Source organism: Macrobrachium nipponense, chromosome 1 (assembly GCF_015104395.2).
Source record: "Macrobrachium nipponense isolate FS-2020 chromosome 1, ASM1510439v2, whole genome shotgun sequence".
Taxonomy (NCBI): domain Eukaryota; kingdom Metazoa; phylum Arthropoda; class Malacostraca; order Decapoda; family Palaemonidae; genus Macrobrachium; species Macrobrachium nipponense.
Genome location: NC_087200.1, coordinates 86,863,542 through 86,884,661, shown reverse-complemented (window position 1 = coordinate 86,884,661; position 21,120 = coordinate 86,863,542).

Below are 21,120 nucleotides of genomic sequence, written 5' to 3'. Positions count from 1 at the left end.
TAGTGTAGTACGTTGGTAAAGTAAGTTGCAGTAGATCTGGGATTTCGGTTTGTATGTACTTTGAAGAGGGATAGTACTTCTACATTTACTATCTCAATGTAACGACAATGAAACGAGTGCATCGTCTTGCCACAGGTGATAAAACAAGAGACTGGGTGTAGGTCTTGACCGATTTTCACTTGCGATCTGCACCTTGTCTCTTGTTTTTTCACTTGAGGTGATCAGATATATATATATAATATATATATATATATATATATATATATCTATATACATATATATATATATATATATATATTATATATATTACGATATATATATATAGCTTATATATATATATATATATATATATATATATATAATGTATGTATGATAATAAATATAGTATATATAATATAATATATTTATATGGTGTGTTGTGTTTGTATTGTATTTATACATTCATACACACACACACACACAACATATATATATAATATATATATATATATATATATATATATATATATATATATATATATATAATATATATATATATATATCTGATCACCACAAGTGAAAAAACAAGAGACAAGGTGCAGGTCGCAAGTGAAAATCGGTCAAGACCTACACCCAGTCTCTTGTTTTATCACCTGTGGCAAGACGATGCACTCGTTTCATTGTCGTTACATTGAGATAGTAAATGTAGAAGTACTATCCCTCTTCAAAGTACATACAAACCGAAATCCCAGATCTACTGCAACTTACTTTACCTACTACTACACTATATAATATTTGTGTGTGTTAGCGATGAGATAAATTAGTAAATGACCAGTAGATTTAGTTATTTAGTTATCGGTTACAGAAGCAGGCCGTGATGTGTGCAGGGGATAGTGCAGATTCAAGACAGAGGGGAGAAACAGCAGACATTAATGAAAGAGTTTGAAAGTCTCACGAAGACGAGAAAGTCTCGAGACATGAGGAGGAAAAGTCGGCATTAAGGGTAAATGAAAATCTGAATGATAAATATTAATATGAATGATGGTAAAGAAGAATGGAACGAATTGATTTGTATTGGCTCTTATGGGTAGGTTAAATACAACGGTTGATAGTATGACGAGGAAGAGGTGTCTCCTTATTTGCTGGGAAAGCAAAAAAGGTGGCAGGGTAGGTGAACAAAATTAGAATCTTAAGGAGTTTATCTAAGTCAAGGTTGGAATGTATGTAGAGGTTGTTTAGCAAACTCTTTTAAGCAAACACTAATATATGTGTGTGGATGTGTGTCATAATGTCTTAGTTTTCATGATTTTTTCTCTCTGTTTTACAAACAAATAGTAATTACCATATAACTATCAGTCATTTATTTTAGTTTTATAACTCTTGCCCAAAGACCTTCCCGGGAAGTGATTTATCCCAAGATCTTACCGATTTGATTATGATGTAGACTGCACACCCTTATGTTGCAACATCCTCAGAGTTTTTAGACGTAGGATTTTCTCGTCGGGTTTATAGATGTGGCGACCTCACTGCCTCTTATAGAAATTGCGATCAGCCTACCAGGGCGACGTTGCTGGTCTACAGCCTTCCATGTCAACTTAGCTGTAAATGAACATCGGCAACCTCATCCCTAAAGGAACCTTAATAAAGAAACCTGACGGCTGTAGTACCTGTCTGCTGGCGCCACCCACTCCGAAGGGGAAAAGGACGTTTGAAATTTGTCTGTATGACTGTCATACGTGTTCTTTGGTGTATCTGAATCCTATTTGAAATCGAAATGTTGAACGCTTGTGTTTTATGACTCAAAGGAAAACAGGAAACAGTGATTAGAATCCATGATGAACGGTGGAAGCATTTCAAGTGAAGATATCATTTGAAAAGATCATTAAAGAATGGCGTAGAGTAAACCGAAGCCATAATTAAGTTTTGACATTTTTGCAAAAAGACGGACGGGATGATGCTCATGATCCGGGAGGAGGAGGCGGAGGAGGAGGAGGAGAAATACCGAACATATGGTGTCCCTCTCAAGTCTCTATTGATTAGCATAACAGGTACCTATGCCGCTAATTGGCTTTAAATAGCAGTGTAGTGCATCGGTAATGAGTTTGCCATCACCTGTTTTTTTTTTTCAGTTATTAACATTTTGAAGTTTTCTTAGGATTATCACTGTCTACCTATTTTCATTATGTGCCTATAGGTTATATGTCTCTGTTTATATCATGATTCTTATTTGAACTTTTGGTTTTTCCAGTGATTCCTCTGTGTCTGGCTTCTGAAACGATTTTCATCGTAAATTAAGATAAATGATAAACTGCATTGTCGAGTAAATTGAATTTTATTGAAAATTGTATAAAACCGCTCGGTCAGAAAGCGGTTCTTCTTCTTCTTCTTCTTCTTCTAAAAAAATGCTCCAAAAGTTGAATGGTCGTTCAAGGACAACGTCGTTTTAAAGTAAATTCCACTGCGTGAATATTCTTTGTTGCATAATGCAATGTTTACGAATTCCAGGCAAGAAAACTGACAAATGTCTCGTTTAGACATTTATGTAAGGGACTGGTCCTTCGAGCTCGCCGAATAATCCGTTTTGGAATACTTGGTTTTGCTTTACTTTTTCATCATCTTTTCCGGAAATATTAGCTTTTGTGTGTGTGTGTGTGTGTGTGTGTGTGTGTGTTGTGTGTGTGCCAAACTTGAAAATGTCCAAAGTGCAAAAGTATAAAAGATTGGATATGGTGCACTGGACCTACTCGTAAAGGTGACGGACATTTTTATGGAGGTTTTTGGATTTCCTGGTTGCATTCTTCTTTCAGACTTGTATTGTTAAATGTACAACTTTTTTCTGAACCTTATTATTATACCAATAATCCTCTCAAGTACGGTCTTGATCCATACGTTTGGCCTCCATATATCATGACACAATAGGTACATATTTGTATGTATATGTGTGTATGTATATATATATATATATATATATATATATATATATATATATATGTATGTATGTATGTATATATGTATAGTATGTATATATATATATACATATATATATATATATATACACATATATATATATACATATATATATATATATATATATATATATATATATATATATATATAGGCATTTTAAATACTAATTCGAGTACATTTGGAATGCTCATGTGTTTAAGAAGATACTCCTCTGTCAGTCTAAGTGGATCTCGTGACTGAAGTGGTCTTTTGTGTGGTTTGTGTTGCAAGCGAACTGTAGACAGTAGTTGCAGCAATGGCAACCTTGTAATGGATTATTCTTGTAACCTTGTGGAAGACATTGATAATTGCCATATCAAGTCGTCCTGCATGAGGTGATCTCACCTGCGTATCGTTCTTTAATTAATTCAGCTTTCTCTGAGAGGCGATAAGTAAACTTTTTATAAGTCGCATGAAGCCATTCAGACGGAAATGTTCGTTTTCGTTGTTAATGATGGACCAGGCTAACTTAGAATTTTGACTTTCATTATGTGTTCTCTCCAAGACAGGTTAGCAGTAACCTGATGTCTCATGATGTTGATGGAAGTGTCTCATTACTCTTCAAAAATAGAAGAAAATGTAGAAATGGGAAGTTCACCATAAGATCAGATAGGGAAATGGACAGTAACTATTGCTCAAAGCCACTGGACTTTACTAATTTACATTTGATAGCAGAAGGACAAGCATATTTCTCGAGGGAAGGTTTTGCAAATAACTTAATCAACACACACACACTCTGATGGATGAGTAATTAATGATGTTATTTATAGATGTTAGTGAAACATAACGTTCTTGATGTTAATAATTCTAAGCTGAATTTTCATAGATAAAGTTTTAATTCTGTTTTGAATGTTATTCTTTGCTTACGTCCATCTACAAAACTAGTTAGAGCTTTACCCAGTGCGAATGAAAAAGATACCACTATTTTGTTCCTTTTCAGAATATAGTTGATAAAGACGTACTATAGAGAAAAAATTAAGATTGATATAAATGTTATGCTACCACATAGTTTCACTACATGGCCATGAGAGGAATTGTAAGTAATTACTCTGCTACGGCGTTTAAAAACAGCTGGAGGCGTCAAAGGAGAAATTCTAGAGATTTATGGTCCGAGAAATGATTGCGGAAAGTTGACAGATATTTTTATTTCTTGGCGTTCGTATAAATTATGGTTGGCTTAAATCACAACAGTCTCCTTTCTCTACAGTTTCCCTTTAATTGCGTTATTAAGAAGATAAGCTTTATATGACAGTATTCCATATTTGTTAACGATCTTATTTGTGCAAATAAAAAAATTACACCTTTGTTATTTGTCTTGTTTTTATGTCACGTCAGATCCTGCTGAAATGTTGATATGAAATGCCACAAATATCTGGTTAGGTGCATTATATTTTTTATCTTTTTTTTGGAAAATATGTTTATGGTGTTACGTAAATTGGAAAAGTCTGTGGTCAGGAAAAGGATAAAGAGCCTTCGCAGAAATATGAACAATATATGGTGTATAGAAGGCCAAATAAGTCCAATTATAGTTTTATCATGCTATCCTATTAGTCGTGAAAGCTCTAAGCTTGCCTGTCCTGGATCATCAGATGTCAAGGAGCCTCCGAAATCAATTTTATTTATATCATTAGATACGACAAAGCATTAACCTGTTCTATTAAAAAATGGTGTCCTGATTTTTATATATTTAATTATAAAGTAATACTATTATCCACTCTGTGACAACCGTTCGTGCACGATTATCTAAAGTCAATTCTCAAATGTTTTTAGTTAGTTATTGTTTAAAAACAAGATCTTTATTTTTAAAAAAATAATAAGATTATTATTCTGTAAGTTATGACGTTGCCGTGACCTCATTAGAAATCAGAAATTAAAGGGGAAAATTTTATTATTAGTAAATCGTCTCAAAAGCATAACACCTTAGATAAAGAAAAAACGCAGTTACGTAAATTGCTTATAATTCAATCAAGCAACACCTTAATAAAGGAAAAACCAGTTACTAATTGCTTATAATTCAATCAATTAAAATGTGAAGTTGGGTGATTGTTTACTGATAAATCTTGCTAGTAATATTATCGACTTTTCTACTGACTCCGTATGGAATAGCGTCGTCTTTGGCCATTTAATATTTTGCAGCGTATTTTTAGAAGAAAAACATAGAAGCAGTGCATGGTCAGTGGGTTTAAAGAACAATATAATTGTATTCTTGAACATGAGTATGTGAAATGAGTTTGCAAACTTAATGAAGAACATCATGAACCATGAAGTGTTTAGTATCTCACAAGTTCCAGCGAGGACAAAAGCAGTCATAAAAAAAACTGCTCTTGATTCCGAATTAGATGAATTAAGAAAAGATGAACTTTACGCTTGTGACCCTCTGTTCAAAGACCTCCTCGGAAAAAAAAGAAGCAGAAAAGCAGTTTCATGGTTTGTATTTTGCCACGAGAGCGCGTCGTCTTCCTGCATATTTTTTTTTTCCTTTTTTACTATTTCATAAGCATGGATAACTGCAGTTTTGTGACTACATGATTTTCGTTAATTACTGTTCTCTCCCTGTCACACGAGTTTTATAGTTTTATCTATATATTATATATATATATATTATATATATATTTTTATATAATATAATATATAAAAGTTGGTGAGTGTGCATATATTGTTTATTATTTAGAGTTGGTTAGTAGCAAAAAAAAAAAAATGCAATGTTTCAGCCCCAGTGCCCGAGTTTTGGGCTTGGGTTAACCTTACATAAATCCCATATGGTCAGTTTTGTTTTTGTTTCAAGCACTTTTTATAAATCGTACATAATAAATTACTGCTTTGGGATTACTGAATAACCCACGAATCATCCCTCATGCTTAGAGAAATCAATGATGAGTAATGGCTGTTTCGAAGTGTAAAACGGAGGGAAATTTTTTTGGCGTATTTTAACTCGTATAGTTCATGGTAATCGAAAGATTAATAACTACAATATACCATGTTTGTACGCAGTTTTTGAAGTGTACAAATTCATGATTAAAGAAATTATGGGAATGTCCTAAAGAGTATGCTTTAGTTTTGCTAATTGTCTGCATTTGTCTCAAGGGATGAAGAACACCATTAGAAACGAAAAGATGCTTTTCTAGTTCTCACAAGAGGCAGAGACAGTCAGGGATTGGGGCGCATTTTGTTCGTACATGGAATGACCGCTAGTCGGGGAATTCATCGTCGATGCATCACGGATAGAAGCCTTTTTACGGAATAGAATCAGGAACGTAAACATTTAGGGGAAGTGGTAACGCGTTAGTTGAACCGCGATGTTTTCCTGTTATGTTTATGGATTGGATTTTTTTTTTTTTTTTTTTTTTTTTTTTCGTTGTAAATCTCTTCCTTTCATCTTCCCGTGCGATGGCAACACTCGCAGTCATCTTTTGTTTACAGTTGCTCTTAAAGAGAAATAATATATTTGTAATGTTTATTATAGCTCACTTTTGCAGAAGTTCCTTTCTTGTTAAGACGTAATCGTTGTAATCCTTCAAGTCAGGCAGCATTGGATAGGTCAGATAATTTTCTATATTAAAAAAGCACATCAAACGGCCATTAAACTGAATTTGCTACTATCTCAGCGACCCCCTCCCGTTTTAGGTAGTCATGAATTACATATTTGCTTTTGAAACATATCGAAGCTTATGGCCTTAATGTATAGGCTTCTGTTTCATTCCGATCTTTTTCTTTGCTGTGTTCAGACTTACTGCTCTTACCATGAATCTCCGCAACCTTTCTCTGCCTTTCTTATTTATGGATATTCATGTCTATCAATCTATCTGTATACATATATACATACATACATACGTAGATGTATGTGTATTTTTAATGAGATGACATACAGGTTTTTATAGATGTCCTCTGCATCAAAATGAATGGGAAATAAAAGGTCTTAAAATAAATGAAAGAGAATGGCAAGGCCACAAAATTCTGAAAAAAAAGAAAAAATAACTAGCAGTTGGACATTAACTTGCGAGAGACAACGGCACATTGAAGCTGTGAAAGATGGTTATTATCTTTAAGAAAAGTAAATGATTGTTGGGATCCGGGGCTAAATCCCCACCCTCACCCCCCAAAAAAAACGCACGGAACAAAAACGAAAACAGAGGACAGATTAATTTACAAACTAGTTTAATAATGCGACTGGCTTTTAATGAGAGAGAGAGAGAGAGAGAGAGAGAGAGAGAGAGAGAGAGAATAAATTCAAGGCTTGATCTGTTGAAAAACTGAGAACTGCAGAGAATTGGAATAGAGGTGAAATTCGGTTAGGTACATCAGATTGTATCACAACATAAATTATGTCAATGGAAGCTAACGAACTGAATATGAATGAGAACAAATTACCGGTATTAGTAAACTGAAATTGAAATCGAGAGATGCTGCACAGGAGAAGGCAGTAAAAAATGTAAATCTCAGCATTGGTCACTTTAAAAGAACTTGATCGACCTCGAGGAACTGCATCTCGGAAAATCAAAGAATTGGAGGATAATTCGCAGGGAATGACTTTTATTGCGCAGAAGTTGCAAAAGAAAATGTCAGGGGAAAATCGGCTGATTATTGGGTGCAGGATGAGCTTTCGAATTGCAAATTGGTAAGAAAGGTAAGGTGATTACAAGTTCAGCCCTGATCTCTCGCGTTGCAAATCGTTCAACTTTTGCAGTGAAATGCCGTTTTCTTTCAGTTTTTTCGCTTTCGAATTGCTAGTATTTTTCGAATACAAACACGATTTTGTAATTTATTGAGAAATATGTCATAATGTGCAGTTTTGGAAAAAAAAAATAAGCTTCATTTCACTTTTTCCTTTATTGATTTACTCTTCTGTCAGTTGATTGCACAAGAATGTTTAAACATATTAGTATCAACAAACACACTCACATACATATATATCATGTATATAATGTACATATATCTATATACATGATACGCGTGATGTATATATATATATATATATATATATATATATATATATATATATATATATATATATAAAGCAACAGGTCTCACATCTACCCGAGAATATCCAGATAATTTGTGTTCGAAATAAATTACTCATAACAACTATTTATACATGATTAAGTTTGAGACTTATTCGTGATTTTTGATGAATAACTTCCACAATTCATAAGACGAGCCTTTTTGATTTTCACATGCTCTTCATTTCCTGTGTTCTCGAGTAAATGAAAGGTGTTTTCCTACTTCGGCAACTCCTCGAGGTGATACCGGATACAGCGACACCGCACATGAGTTTGTTGTCGTCGGTATTTTGGCATTTGTATGCGGTTTTGTGTGAACATTGCTTGCAACAAGGTGTAATTTTCTCTCTTTGACTCTTTCTTGCGTCCTTTTTTTTATACTAGACATCGAGACCTTACAATATATTTAGGTTTATTTCTGCTTCATTTAAGCTGCTGCTTGTTTGTTTGTGCGATTGCGTGGTGCTGCAGATTTCAAGGGACTTTTTTTCGCATTAGCAAATTGGTTTATGGTTTTTTCCTCATATTTTGTTTGATGATCATTTACGCTTCTATAGCTGCATTCCAGGGGGAAACAGGAAATTTTTCACAGTAAATTTAACATAGTTTATTATACGTTTGTAATCATGTCATCGGCTCCATCGGCTTTATTATAAATGTTTGTATAGGAAAACATGAGAACTCTTAAGACAATTTACAATTCTGTTCATTATAAAAGATTTTGCTTTTATCTATTTTTCCTTTTTAAAGACGTATTCTTTAGAAAATATGCTGTTTAACCCCTTCGGAAAAATAGTGTTAGGGAAAATCATGAGAAATTGTCGAGTGCATTTTTCCCAGAGGGCTTGTGTTTGTGCGTGCATGTGTGTGTGTGTGTATGTGTGTATCCCTGGAGGTCCGTGTGTGTGTGTGTAGGAGGAGGCACAGCACAGGCGTTAGTGGTGAGTGTGGCCACACATGAGTGAGCATCAACGAGAACTCACTTTAACCGCAAACTTCTCTTTCTTTTGCCTCCTCTAATTATTCCCAATCATTATTTCTTCCTGTTCTTACTCTCCTCCTCACGTGGAATAATCTTTGTATCTTCTCGATTTGCTCTGTCTTTTTCTGTCTGTCTGTCGTGCACGTCGTATGTGAGAAATTCAACTCTTAAGTTTGATGGTTCGTGGGATGAACAAGTAGAGAGAGAGAGAGAGAGAGAGAGAGAGAGAGAGAGAGAGAGAGAGAGAGATTGTGAATGATCTCAATCTCATAAATTAAGTAAGGAAACACACTGAAGCATTGGCAGGCAATTATATCCTGTAGGCTATTTTCAGTGTTACTAAATCCACTTATAATCATTACCAGTACTTGATATAATTACTTGCCAGTGTTTTAATGTGTTTCCATACCTAGCTTATGGGTTCGTGTTCATTTATTATCTGTCTTTACTTCTCTGTTCCATGTGTTGTGGTTGTTGATGCTCGTGGCTTGAAGAGAAGCTGTGTTGTTCTATTAGGGAACTTTGGCCATTTCTGTCATTTTGCCTGACCTCCTGACCTCTCTGTCACCTCTTTGGCTTTATGCGTGCTTTTGTTTGTTTCACATCTTTCTATTTATTTATTTATTTTTGTATACATTACACTACACCCCGGGTTGACTCGCTCAAAAAGTTAACATTTGTACACAGTTTGAATACTGATGCGATGTATATCTGTTTGAAACCTGAACAAGGAACCATAAACTTTATTTTTAGATCTTTGTCTGGAGATCATACTGCATTGAGATCAAAACAGAGCATTACCATCACCACGCATTGAATTATATTTCATCTTAATGTCAATACTTGCGCTCTAACATCGTAATTATTACACCAAGGATTTGAAAATGACTGACAAGGATTCACCTTTGATCTTAGATGTATTTTAAGTCAGAATTTTCCTATTGCGGGTTGGACTTGACATGAACTCTCCACTCCACTTTTTCCTTTCGTTCCATCTGGATATCGCTTTGTCCAAGACTTCCTCATGATCGTCCTTATGCTCTTCGTCCTGCTTCTGTTTGTATCGTACTTTTCTGACTTGTACAATGCGGCTTGAAAATTTTCTCTGAGAATAGCACCAGTGTAATACGGATTAAATTTCTTTCAGATTATATGTCAGAACGGTTCCTAGAAAACGAGCAGAACCAGGCACAGCTTACATGTTTATGAAGGATGCCTGTTACCAAACATTGCTGTAAGGGAAATCGATTGCTTGTTCTATTACAAAGCTTACCTTGGTAGTGCACCTTTTGTATCAAGATCTTCGTGTCATCATCCCTACCGTATTGAAAAGCTTTTGGAAAGCCATTGATGGTTGAAGGATGAGTGGAGAAGTAGGCGAAAAAAAAAAGTAACGAGGGTCTATTGAGTTTTCCAATGCCATCTTCCTTGATCAAGGTCACGGTGAGAGAGTTGAAGTAGAGGAGTCACGATGGCTGATGAACTCTTCTGCAAAGGAAGAACTTACTTACGTCGCGTGCATATTTGCATATAAATGTAACGTAAATGAAACGAGTAGTCATTAACGTAGAAAGTGCTTGTAATGACTCCCTCTCTTTTTAGGGTTTTATGTTTTCTATTGATATTATTAGTAACGAAGAAACTTGAAAAACTGTTTGAACCTTTTCTTCTCTTAAATTGTGGATACAGTGGAGTTGATATTAAGAAATAGAGATGATAGGAAGTCCATTGCCGCCAACGTGGTGGGAGACGCCTCATTGGAAAAAGAGGTATTGCACTCTCTTGATTGCTACTAATAAGAACTACTTCACTCTAGACCGATTTACTCCAGCGGAAATTGCGTTATGTAATCACTTCAACAAAAACGCGTACTCGAACTCGAGACACGCTACGCACCTCTAAGGATTTTCTGGATCCTAGCAACACGAACTGTCCTTTCCACAAGAAGAAAAATAACATCACAGAATAAAGAGGAAGAAAAGAGGGCTATAGCAAGGTAATAACGTGCACCAGTCAGATCAACTTTCGCTTTCGTCTGTTTAAAGCAGTGTTGTACAAAACGTACTATTTCAGAAATGGTTAAGATTCATTTAGGACTGTCACTGTGAAAGTTAAGATAAAATAAATGCAGTTCGCTAACATGCTGATTTACCCTTTCAAAGCCATGGGCGACCGAGTAGTTTCTCGTGAAAATGGGTCTAATGTAACTAATCGTGAAAAAAAGTATTACCATTACTGCGGTAAATACTACTTGCTTTGAAAAATTGTGAAGAAAGTGTAGTCCAAAAAAGATTCAAGGACAAAATGAATATATCACTTTTTATAGTGTCACAATGCCATCCTTTTATTCAGATGAAAAGATGGGTAGCCCGTGATCTTCTGTCATTTATACAATGAAGAGCTGCCTCAGGTGAAAAAAAAAATCCTTGTATCCCCCTTCAAGCTTTAGTTTATTGCTTCCCGAGATAATAGTAGGTTCATTATAAAGTGACTACCGCTGTCTGAATGAGCTGGTGAACACGGTTAAAGGCGCTCGTTTTTATTGAGGGCGTCATAACAACACACAAGAGATACCGAGCGATACCCCCTCTTGGCCCTGCCCATTGACTCTTTCCCCTTTACACCTTTCGCCTTCTATAAACAAGAATGCACCTCTCTCTTCAACAGTGAGTTGTTACCTGTTGGAAAACCGAATGAAAACAAGGGAGATTGGGCTCGAATGTTAGAGGTGTTGCGTTAGGAAGGGCTCTGTGTTTTCAGCTGTCAGTGCGGCGTCGGTTAATGGCGTCTGATCAGTGTAACCACTCAGAAGAAGCTTGTATTCCGATTAAGTCTATTATAGTAAGCGCCAGGCAGTTGCATTGATCATAAGAAGGTAAATACTAACTCAGAGTACTCTCTCTCTCTCTCTCTCTCTCTCTCTCTCTCTCTCTCTCTCTCTCTCTCTCTCTCTCTCTTCAAATTGTGATTCATTGAATAGATAATCATTGTTTAAAGCTTCTGTTCACTCGGTTACTACACGCGATACTTTGCTCCTTCCCAATCCTACTACACACGTGTGCTCACTCACAGAATCATGCGCGCACTCACACGCATCCATTGAGACATGCGCACGCACACGATGTCAATAACTTCCTGTTAGGTTCGTGTAAATGGTTGCTTCCGCTGTGTGAAGTTGTTCTTCCAAGTAAAGCTTTAACAACAGGAATGTTTAGCTTCGCAGACCAGGGCCAGAAATTCATTAACTCTCTCTCTCTCTCTCTCTCTCTCTCTCTCGTCTCGCATCGTCTCTCTCTCTCTCTCTCTCTCTCTCTCTCTCTCTCTCTCTCTCTCCAGGAATTTTTTTCCATGTACTTATATTATGCAGACGAGATTATGTTGATGAGTGGTAACATATAAGTAGTTAAGTATAATGTCATGAAAATGATTTGTGTATGCACTGAGTATGCACTGACCCACCGTGTTTGAATTTATTGCGTTTGTTTTCTATTTAAATAGAAACAGCGTAAGAGATTTATTCGTGAAAATATACATTGAACAAAGAAGAGACTACTTCGACAGACAAGTCGTGACAAAAATTCACCGTCCTCTAACATTGTGAAGACTTATCCCTGTTCATATTCTTTATACATGCATGTTATGTATACGGAGAGAGAGAGAGAGAGAGAGATTCAGAATTGTTGAGTGAGTGCAATGTTCGCTGCCTTTGTAATGTACCATACCATGGCCATCCCAGCAGCATGCTAGCTGTCGAAGGTGTTCCTCAAGGTCAATAGTCGTTTGCATGGTCTCTGTGTGTTTCCGTGTTTTTCCCACGCGATTCTTCCAGTCGCAAATTGCTCTCCCCCCTCCTCCCCCTCCTCCTCCTCCTCCTCCATCCATCCCCTCTTCAAACGCACAAACAAATCCACGGACACAAAATTATAGCTGGTGATTCATAGCTTCTGGTGGACTGAAGGACTGACTGGTGGTGGTGGTAGTAGTGGTTGTAGTGGCGTTGCAGCTTCTAGTACAAGGCAAATTGTCTGTGCTTTCATTGCATTTGCACACTCATTAGTGACATATTGGTTAGAATGGGCTGGGATTTCCTGACAGTCTTAAAGCTATTTTTCTTTGCGTCAGCCATTTCCATAAAGGGAATTTTGCTGCACTTCGGGAACTGTACAAAAACCATCTTAGAAGTTTTGAATGTTTTAGGAGCAACAGTAGTATTTTCGTGGATTGAAATTTGCCTTACCTACATATTCATCATTTATTGGGAGTGATCAAATACTAAACATTCAAATTCGGATGCCAGAGAATCAGTTCTGAATATATTACGAATACGCAGTAGTCTTCAGATTCATCTTTATACGCAAATCCTTTGTTGTGGTTTCTTTTTACAGAAAACTTAACCAAAAACTTGGCACGTCACATAATCAATATTATTATATTTACGCATACATTTTTTTTTATAAATATATATTTGTAACTGCCTACAAAGAATGAGTGTAGAAATAGAAATACACAGACACACGTGCACAAACGGACACATATATATGTATATGTGTGTGTTTATTTCCGTATATATATGTGTGCCTGTGTGTGTGTGTGTGTGTGTGTGTGTGTACAGTTATGCAGCTGCAAATGTATTAATAAGATATTGCAGAATATGTTCTTTTGCAGTCAAGGTCATTTTTGCATCACTTCCTTGTATGTGTTATATTTATATCAAGTTATTGGGGCAATAGAAAGGGATTTGTTTGCATTTGTATGTTAATGGTCTGTAATAATGCCTTCAATTTTGTATGTTTCTATGAAATATAGCTGATACTAAAGTCTTTAGTTTTTAACCCCTATTTCAATGGGTTGAGTTGCGATATTTACGTAAGAGGATAATAGCAAATATAAAGTAGCAAGCGTTTTGAAATGGAGCTCGACACGAGTGCAGTGTTATTTGAAGTAAATGCCTTTTGTTTTTCCTTGTAATCAAGGAATGTTTTCATTGCTTGATTATCTTCTACAAACAGTAGTTTCTCTCTCTCTCTCTCTCTCTCTCTCTCTCTCGATCGATCGATCGATCGATCGATCGATTTCTTTAGTTAATTTTCATTTGCATTACTAAGTGGAAGATCATAGGTTAGTTTCTTGGCATGTTTATCCTTCTGGTGCACTTGAGTAAATAAAGTTCAAGTTTTTACAACTTTCTTGATTGAGGTGGAAGAATAACAGTGGGGCACAGAATAGGACAAATCCTCTTGCTGTCTTGACGACCTCCTTTCATGCTCTTAATTGCTGAATTTGGAATGGAACGCCGAAATAAAACCTACACAACTTCACTTTTAGCAGAAACGCTTTCGTCTCTCATCTCGTGTCATGCACGCTTCTTGTTCGTGGACCTTTATGCTATATGCCTCGTTCATTAACCTGATAGTGTTTCTTTCCTTCATACCCAAAAATCTTTTGCTACGTTTACCGTTTAAACCAATCACATTTTCCACATTATTTATATAAAAATGTCAGAAGCGATTTCATATCAATTGCTTAAAGGTAATGGGTTTCACTTTTCGTCTGCTTATAAGGCAGCTTTAATAGTGGACAGTGTTTTGACTGCTGTACCACATACAATGGAATCCGGTATGCGGATGTAATTTAGTGCAGTATAATGTCGTCCATGTCATGGGGTACAGCAGAATGGGCAAGACCGGGCGTGGTGTCCACCTGATTACACGGTATTTATATCCCTTTTAGGTCGTCGGAATCCGGACCAAGGGGGAAACGTTTTGTCAGGATACTCTTAGCATGTGAATAAATTCACTGATTGCGTTACCTTGGTCCTGCTGCGGCGTTTAAACTTATCTATGATGAAATTTGAAAATGGAATCGAATTATTGTGGTATTTCTTGTACAGGCATCATGATACACCCATCCTTATTCTTTTCCAGATGTGGAAGCGAGAACTGGTCATCCAGAGGAATTGCTAAGTACACCCTACAGTTTGCAGTTTCATTAATTCGGTATTTATTACGTTTCTTTAATCCGGAGGTACCGGTTATTGGTTTAAATAGCTCTTATCATGTTATGATAATTACTTTCAAGACGCTGTTCATTTTTAATTCACTGCTTCACCGTTTGGGACTGGTATTTGTTATACTTTAATTTTAGTATTTTTTTATTTCCAAGCCAAATGGGCTGATTGACATGATCGACAAATAGATTTCTCTCTCGTGCAGCCTGACACTGATGTATATGTCAGTTTTAATGGTTATTATGTTTACTTTTGATTTTAAATACTGCTGTTGATTGGGGCAAATTTTTATCGATTGACTTGCATTTTTCAAGTAGTATTTCATAATCATTGTTGTTCTCGGAACTTAAGATTTTGTAATTTGTTAGCTCTGGCTTTGTCTTTCTTTCTTTTTTTTTTTTTTTTTGGCCATTTGGTCTCTGGTAAATTTAATATTCGTTCTTCAGTTTAAATAGCACGTGTCTGAAGTCACTTTATTTCATATTCCAGTGTCTTGGTGTGGGAAAAATTTTTTAAGGGAATATTTACAATAACGTTTTGGCAGTGGTAGAAAAACAGTAATCGGTTGTACTGCGTTATTACTGGTAATAAATGGTACTTATGTAAGAGCAACAACTGATCTTATGTGCATCTGGTGTTTTGATTTCATTATAGTGAGAGGCATTGATCCTATAAGATATGGGCTCAACTGTTGAATATAAGAATAAAGACACCTGACAGGTAATTTAGAGAGTGTAATTCAGACGCGTCTGAAAGGTGGAAGCCTCAGTTTGACTAAACAATAAATGTCAGACGTAGAAAACTTTAAATTCCAATACGGTTCCTCTATTAGAAATATTAAAATCACTATCCACTAAATTTTTTGCTCTCTCCCCCCAAAAAAACATACTGATATGATGTTGGCCAACTCTCTCTCTCTCTCTCTCTCTCTCTCTCTCTCTCTCTCTCTCTCTCTCTCTCTCTCTCTCTCTCTCTCTCTCCTCCTGTATGCTTGATTAATAGAATACCGTTCAGTTTCAGTCAAATATAAGTCGAGTTCTTTTTAAACCTGATTACTTCCTCGTTGAATTTTTTTACAAGTTTTATTTCAGGATTCCAATCCTTATAGATTCTTTTACATTTCGTATTTCCATCACTGTGTTAGTAAGAACTTAACACCAGTTTGCTTATTGGTCAAATATATTCATCTTTACAACTTTAAGGCTGAAGTTGTTCTTTTTCACGATGGTTCATTCTTTTGCTCATAGTTACAATTTCACAGTAAATGTGTAAGCATCTTTTTGCTAATCGTATTTTGCGTATTTTTAACCTTTTCTCGGACCTCGGCCCTGTATGAACAGAATCGTGATGGGAAAGCTCGAAAGTACCAAAATATCACATGTGTCATTGTATTGGATTCCTCCCTCTAAAAAAAAAAATCATTCCAGCAGAGACACTGATTAGGATACAATCAATTTTTTTTTATTTATACCTTGAGTCGAGCAAAAGTTTACCGGGAACAGGTGATTCTTTTTTATCCTGCCGTTAAATTATGACAGACTTTTACGGGTAAAATAACAATTTTAACGAAAGCTGGTTAAGTCATGTTTAGATTTTTTTAGGCTAAATACTCATAGATTAGTTGTGGGGGAGTTACCACGATGGCTTCAGTAATCCTTAATTGTTTTCTAGTTGAGATTATAAGCAAATGGTATTTTTATTTCTTTCTATCAACAAATACTAAAATAAAATATGAAATTTTCGGATTCACACAGCAGATAAAATGAAGATTACTTCAAATGTTTTCTCAAAAGTTGAATGAGGAAACTCCCATTTCGGTTAAATCATTAACTAAAAGGGATAAATACTCGTAAATTGACTCAAGCCAGAATAAAAACAGTAATAGCAAAGGCAAAAACTGAGGTAAATGCTAACAGTGCTCGAGAACTCAGTGATTGACAAAAGAAAATATTCTTTACTGATTTTTTAATTCTAGAATCTTTATTGGTGTGTTTTAAGCAATCGAATTCAGGTTTTGATACAGATCAACTTTATCCTTAATAGAATACCGTTCAATTTTAGTCAGATGTAAGCCTTAGAAGAGACCCTTTTTAAAACAATAAATTCTTATACATTTTGTATTTCCATCACTATGTCAGTAAAACTTATTGATCATATATACTCATCTTTACAACTTTCTGTCCAAAATGGTTTATTTTCGGGGTTAATTCTTTTACTTGTAATTCTGATTAATTAATGTGTAGGTATCTTTTTGATCTGATCGCATTAAGCGCATTCTTGATGTTTTATCCGACCTCGACCCTGAATAAACAGAACCATGATGGGAAAGCTCCAAAGTAACAAAATATCACCTGTGACATTGCAATTAACCTCTACCAAAAAAGAAAAAAATCCATTCCAGCAAAGTTTGACTAGTTTGCTATCAAGTTTTTGTGGATATACCTTGAGTCGTAAGCTAGTATACTCGTGACAGGTGATCTTTTATTTTTATCCTGTGATCTAGTTATGATAAACATTTTATGGGTAAAAGTGTCAATTCGAACGTAAACTGGTTAAATCTGGCTTAGTTTTTCTTAAGACTATATACTGTGATTGTGGAGTTACCAGAATTGCTTCATTATGCTAGTATGTTTCCTAATTGAGTTATGATTTCAGTCTAGTAAAAACAGCAAAACGAGAAACTTTTATTCACATAACGGAAACATTAAAGAACGCTTATACTTTTTATTTCTCTCATTTAATGGCGAACGCCACATGTCAGCTAGTATATCTCCAAGTAAAAGATTTTTAAATCCTCGACCTGAGCCAGAATGAAATTGCTAAAGAGCAATCTAAAGTTGCAGTGACTTTCATCATACTCGGCTGCTGCGCATTTATTGATATGTCTTAAGCAATCGATTTCTGTACTTGACATTGCAGTGTAAGGGTGCCTTAACTGGGTCTGTGTTGTGAGAGAGAAAGATGAAAAAGTATATAAATAAATTCAAAATTAAAATAACGGGGAAACTCGTATTCTCTCTCTCTCTCTCTCTCTCTCTCTCTCTCTCTCTCTCTCTCGTAACGGGTTATATAACATTGGAGTTTCACTTAATTCATACCCTGACAAGCTTCTTTGTACTGCCAACGTTTACAGCTTTCTTGTAATGGCTTACGTAATAATAACCGGGAACCAGTTTCTGGTTTTTTGTGTCAGAACTTTTATCATGTAAATTGGAGCCCGTAAAAAAGAAGTCATTCGATGTTTCCGGGGCTTAATATGCATAAGGAAATAGCTAGTTACTAAGGCTAACCTGTTGCTTGTGTGTGTGTGTGTGTGTGTGTGTACGTATGTGTGTGTGAGTGAGTGATAAGTTGTCAACCTTGCCGTTGGACACGGATGAGATTAGCATCAGCGCGGGTCCTACTTGTATGCAACAGAAAGATCTTCTGTCGATAGAGAATGATTACTGACGATCCGCTCAGAACCCGTTGTTGCTGATGTTGTTTTGAGTGAAAGGGGAGTTGTTTTGTGTTGCTTCGCGTAAAGGGACGTTATAGGGTATCTGTCTCTGCGTTGTTTGTTTTTAGTTGTTAGTTCTTAGACGCAGGATCTGTGAACATTTTTGCTTCGTATTGTTTTATTGGCAGCTGACAACTGATTGAGTAATTTATAATAATAATTCACATGCTTTAAGATGTGGTTTTCTATACATTACATATGCTTCAAGATTATAAGTAAAAATGGTATTGTTCTTTACTTCGCTACTGCAATAATGTGTAATCTATTGTAGGTTATACATCTAATGTTTCGGTCAGTGAAGTTCGGTAACGTTAGGTTTGTTTAGTACGTGAACGAGTGACTGTCGAGGAAGACATTCGCTTTTGGCTCATGAGCCCTTTCGGGTAACGACCTCATCCCAAAATCCTTGGAGCCACCCACACTGAAGATCCAGAGGTACCCGCTCCAAGGAGGAGATTGGAGCATTGATTTAATTTTTGTATTTGTTTTATTTATTATTGATTTGTTTTGTTGAAGCCTTTAGCGTTAACTGTTAACCTCTTCCTCTATTGTTTGGATTATGTCAGTTTCATTAGCAACAAAATGCCACACATTTGTCGTCATGAAGTTGAAGACCATTTGAGGGACATCGAGAGTCTAGATTCTTCGTTATCTTATTTTCCTTTTCCTCTCTCGTTTCAGTTTGCTTCCATAAACAATCAGTTCACTTTTGTCGTTTTCATTGAGATTTTAATCGGGAAACTTCTGTTATTATTATCGGGGTAATTGATGTTTACTGGTTGTTATCTGTCTGAAATTCGTAGCTCTTTTGTTCAAGGGTGTATTGAGAATAGTTCTCATAAAATTGACACAGCACGAATGTTACTTCGTCGTAAGTTGTCTTAAAATCAAGGAGGTTTGTGCAAACAGATCCCTTCTCATTGTTTGCCTCGTTAATGTTATGACTAACGTTAAGTATTGAATTAACGAGCGTTCGCTCGCTGTTGGATGGTAACTGAATTCGTGAAACGCAACACTGCCGATGTTTGAAATACCAGCGCTTGTTTTTGCAAGACGAGGGCAGGCACGCCATGATATGAGATCCCATGCTTGCATTCGCCTCCTTCTCTTCCCCCTCTTTTTGGTCAGGCAAAACAGGTTTCTAAACTTGCTTGTATTCATTCCATTACGTTTGTTTAATTCTGGTACGGTGTTGGCGATGAGTGTCGACCTCAGCATGCATGAAGGATTGCTTAACAAGTGGCCGAGAAAGAAATTGTTGCAAAATACGTTTTGTTCTGTTGATGAACCAGTGCCGTTGTTATTTTGATTGATTTATTTATTTGTTTTTTTTGGGGGGGGGGGGGGGGGGCTGTGGTTTCTGGATGGAGGCTATATCGGGGGCTGCTTGGTTAGTTTTATTTTTTATTTATTTTTTTTCTTTTCTCCGTTACATAAGATGATAGCCTGTATTGAGCCACCAAAGCTGGTACTCTTAATAGCTATTACAATGTGAATTTTAGTCTCTCTCTCTCTCTCTCTCTCTCTCTCTCTCTCCATCCTAAAAAAGTAATACGCTTTTTTTGTCTCTTACTCTTCTTCTTCTTCCCCCCCCACCGCCCCCCCCCCCCCCCCTCCACCTCTCCCCGAACTGTAATTTGAGGAGTTACAACAAAGGCTAAAGGAAAAACCTCTCTCAGCACCGAAGATGAAACAGAAATGCTGCTTGTAATGTCCGCAGCAGGAACACTATTAAATGAGCTTTGATTTCCTTTGTGCCAGACCGGAAGCTTGGAAAATTGCTTCCTCTTGACAGGACCAAATAAAGAGGGATTTCCTTGTTGATGCGATTCTCAAGAGCATGGCGAAAATCAGTTCAGTGACCGAAGAAAAAATGACGACAAATTTCCAAAAAGGAAAGGTTGTCAATTATTCGTGACGATAATAGAACAAATGGCTCTTAGATTTGCAATTCAAGATAATCTCGGATAGATGTTTTTGATCGCTTTTCTTGAGCATCTAGAATCTTTCCTGGATTGTCATTGACAAGTCAAAGGTTTTTCCACTACCACTGCGTAGAGGTGTATGCGTACTTCCAGGACAGCGCAATTCCCCTGACATATCGGTACTTCATCAATAATCTTGGGACAGTCGTGTGCTGATGTATAATTAACACTCTTATGCGGGTTTTATTTGAATATGAACGAGCCAGCGGCAGCAGGTTCATGATTGTAGTCGCGTACGCGGCAGTTCATTGTGGAATATTGAGTGCTCCGTGCATGCACGCATCGTCTCCCGCCCTTCCTCTTTCATCTCGCTGGCTTTATTATGGCGGGTAGGTTTCACCCGATAGCCGATGAGTTTCTCCAACGACAGGTGGCAAGTGGAGGAGTGGTAGGAGGAAGAGGAGGAGGAGGAGGAGGAGATGGGCAGCGCAAAACTGATGAAAGAGGTTGAAGGAGGTGGAGGAGGAGGTGGCGAATGAAGCCCTCTTGGAAACCGTCTTGAGTGTCAGGAAGGATGTCGCTGGCCATTCTCCGATGTCGTATGAGATTCACTTATGTGATACCACAACCACACCCGTCCCTGTCGGGAGAGGGTGGGGGTGGGGGTGGGGGAGGGGGGAAGGGGCGCAGCCAGCCAGCTGAAGTCTTCAGGTGAGCAGGATCAA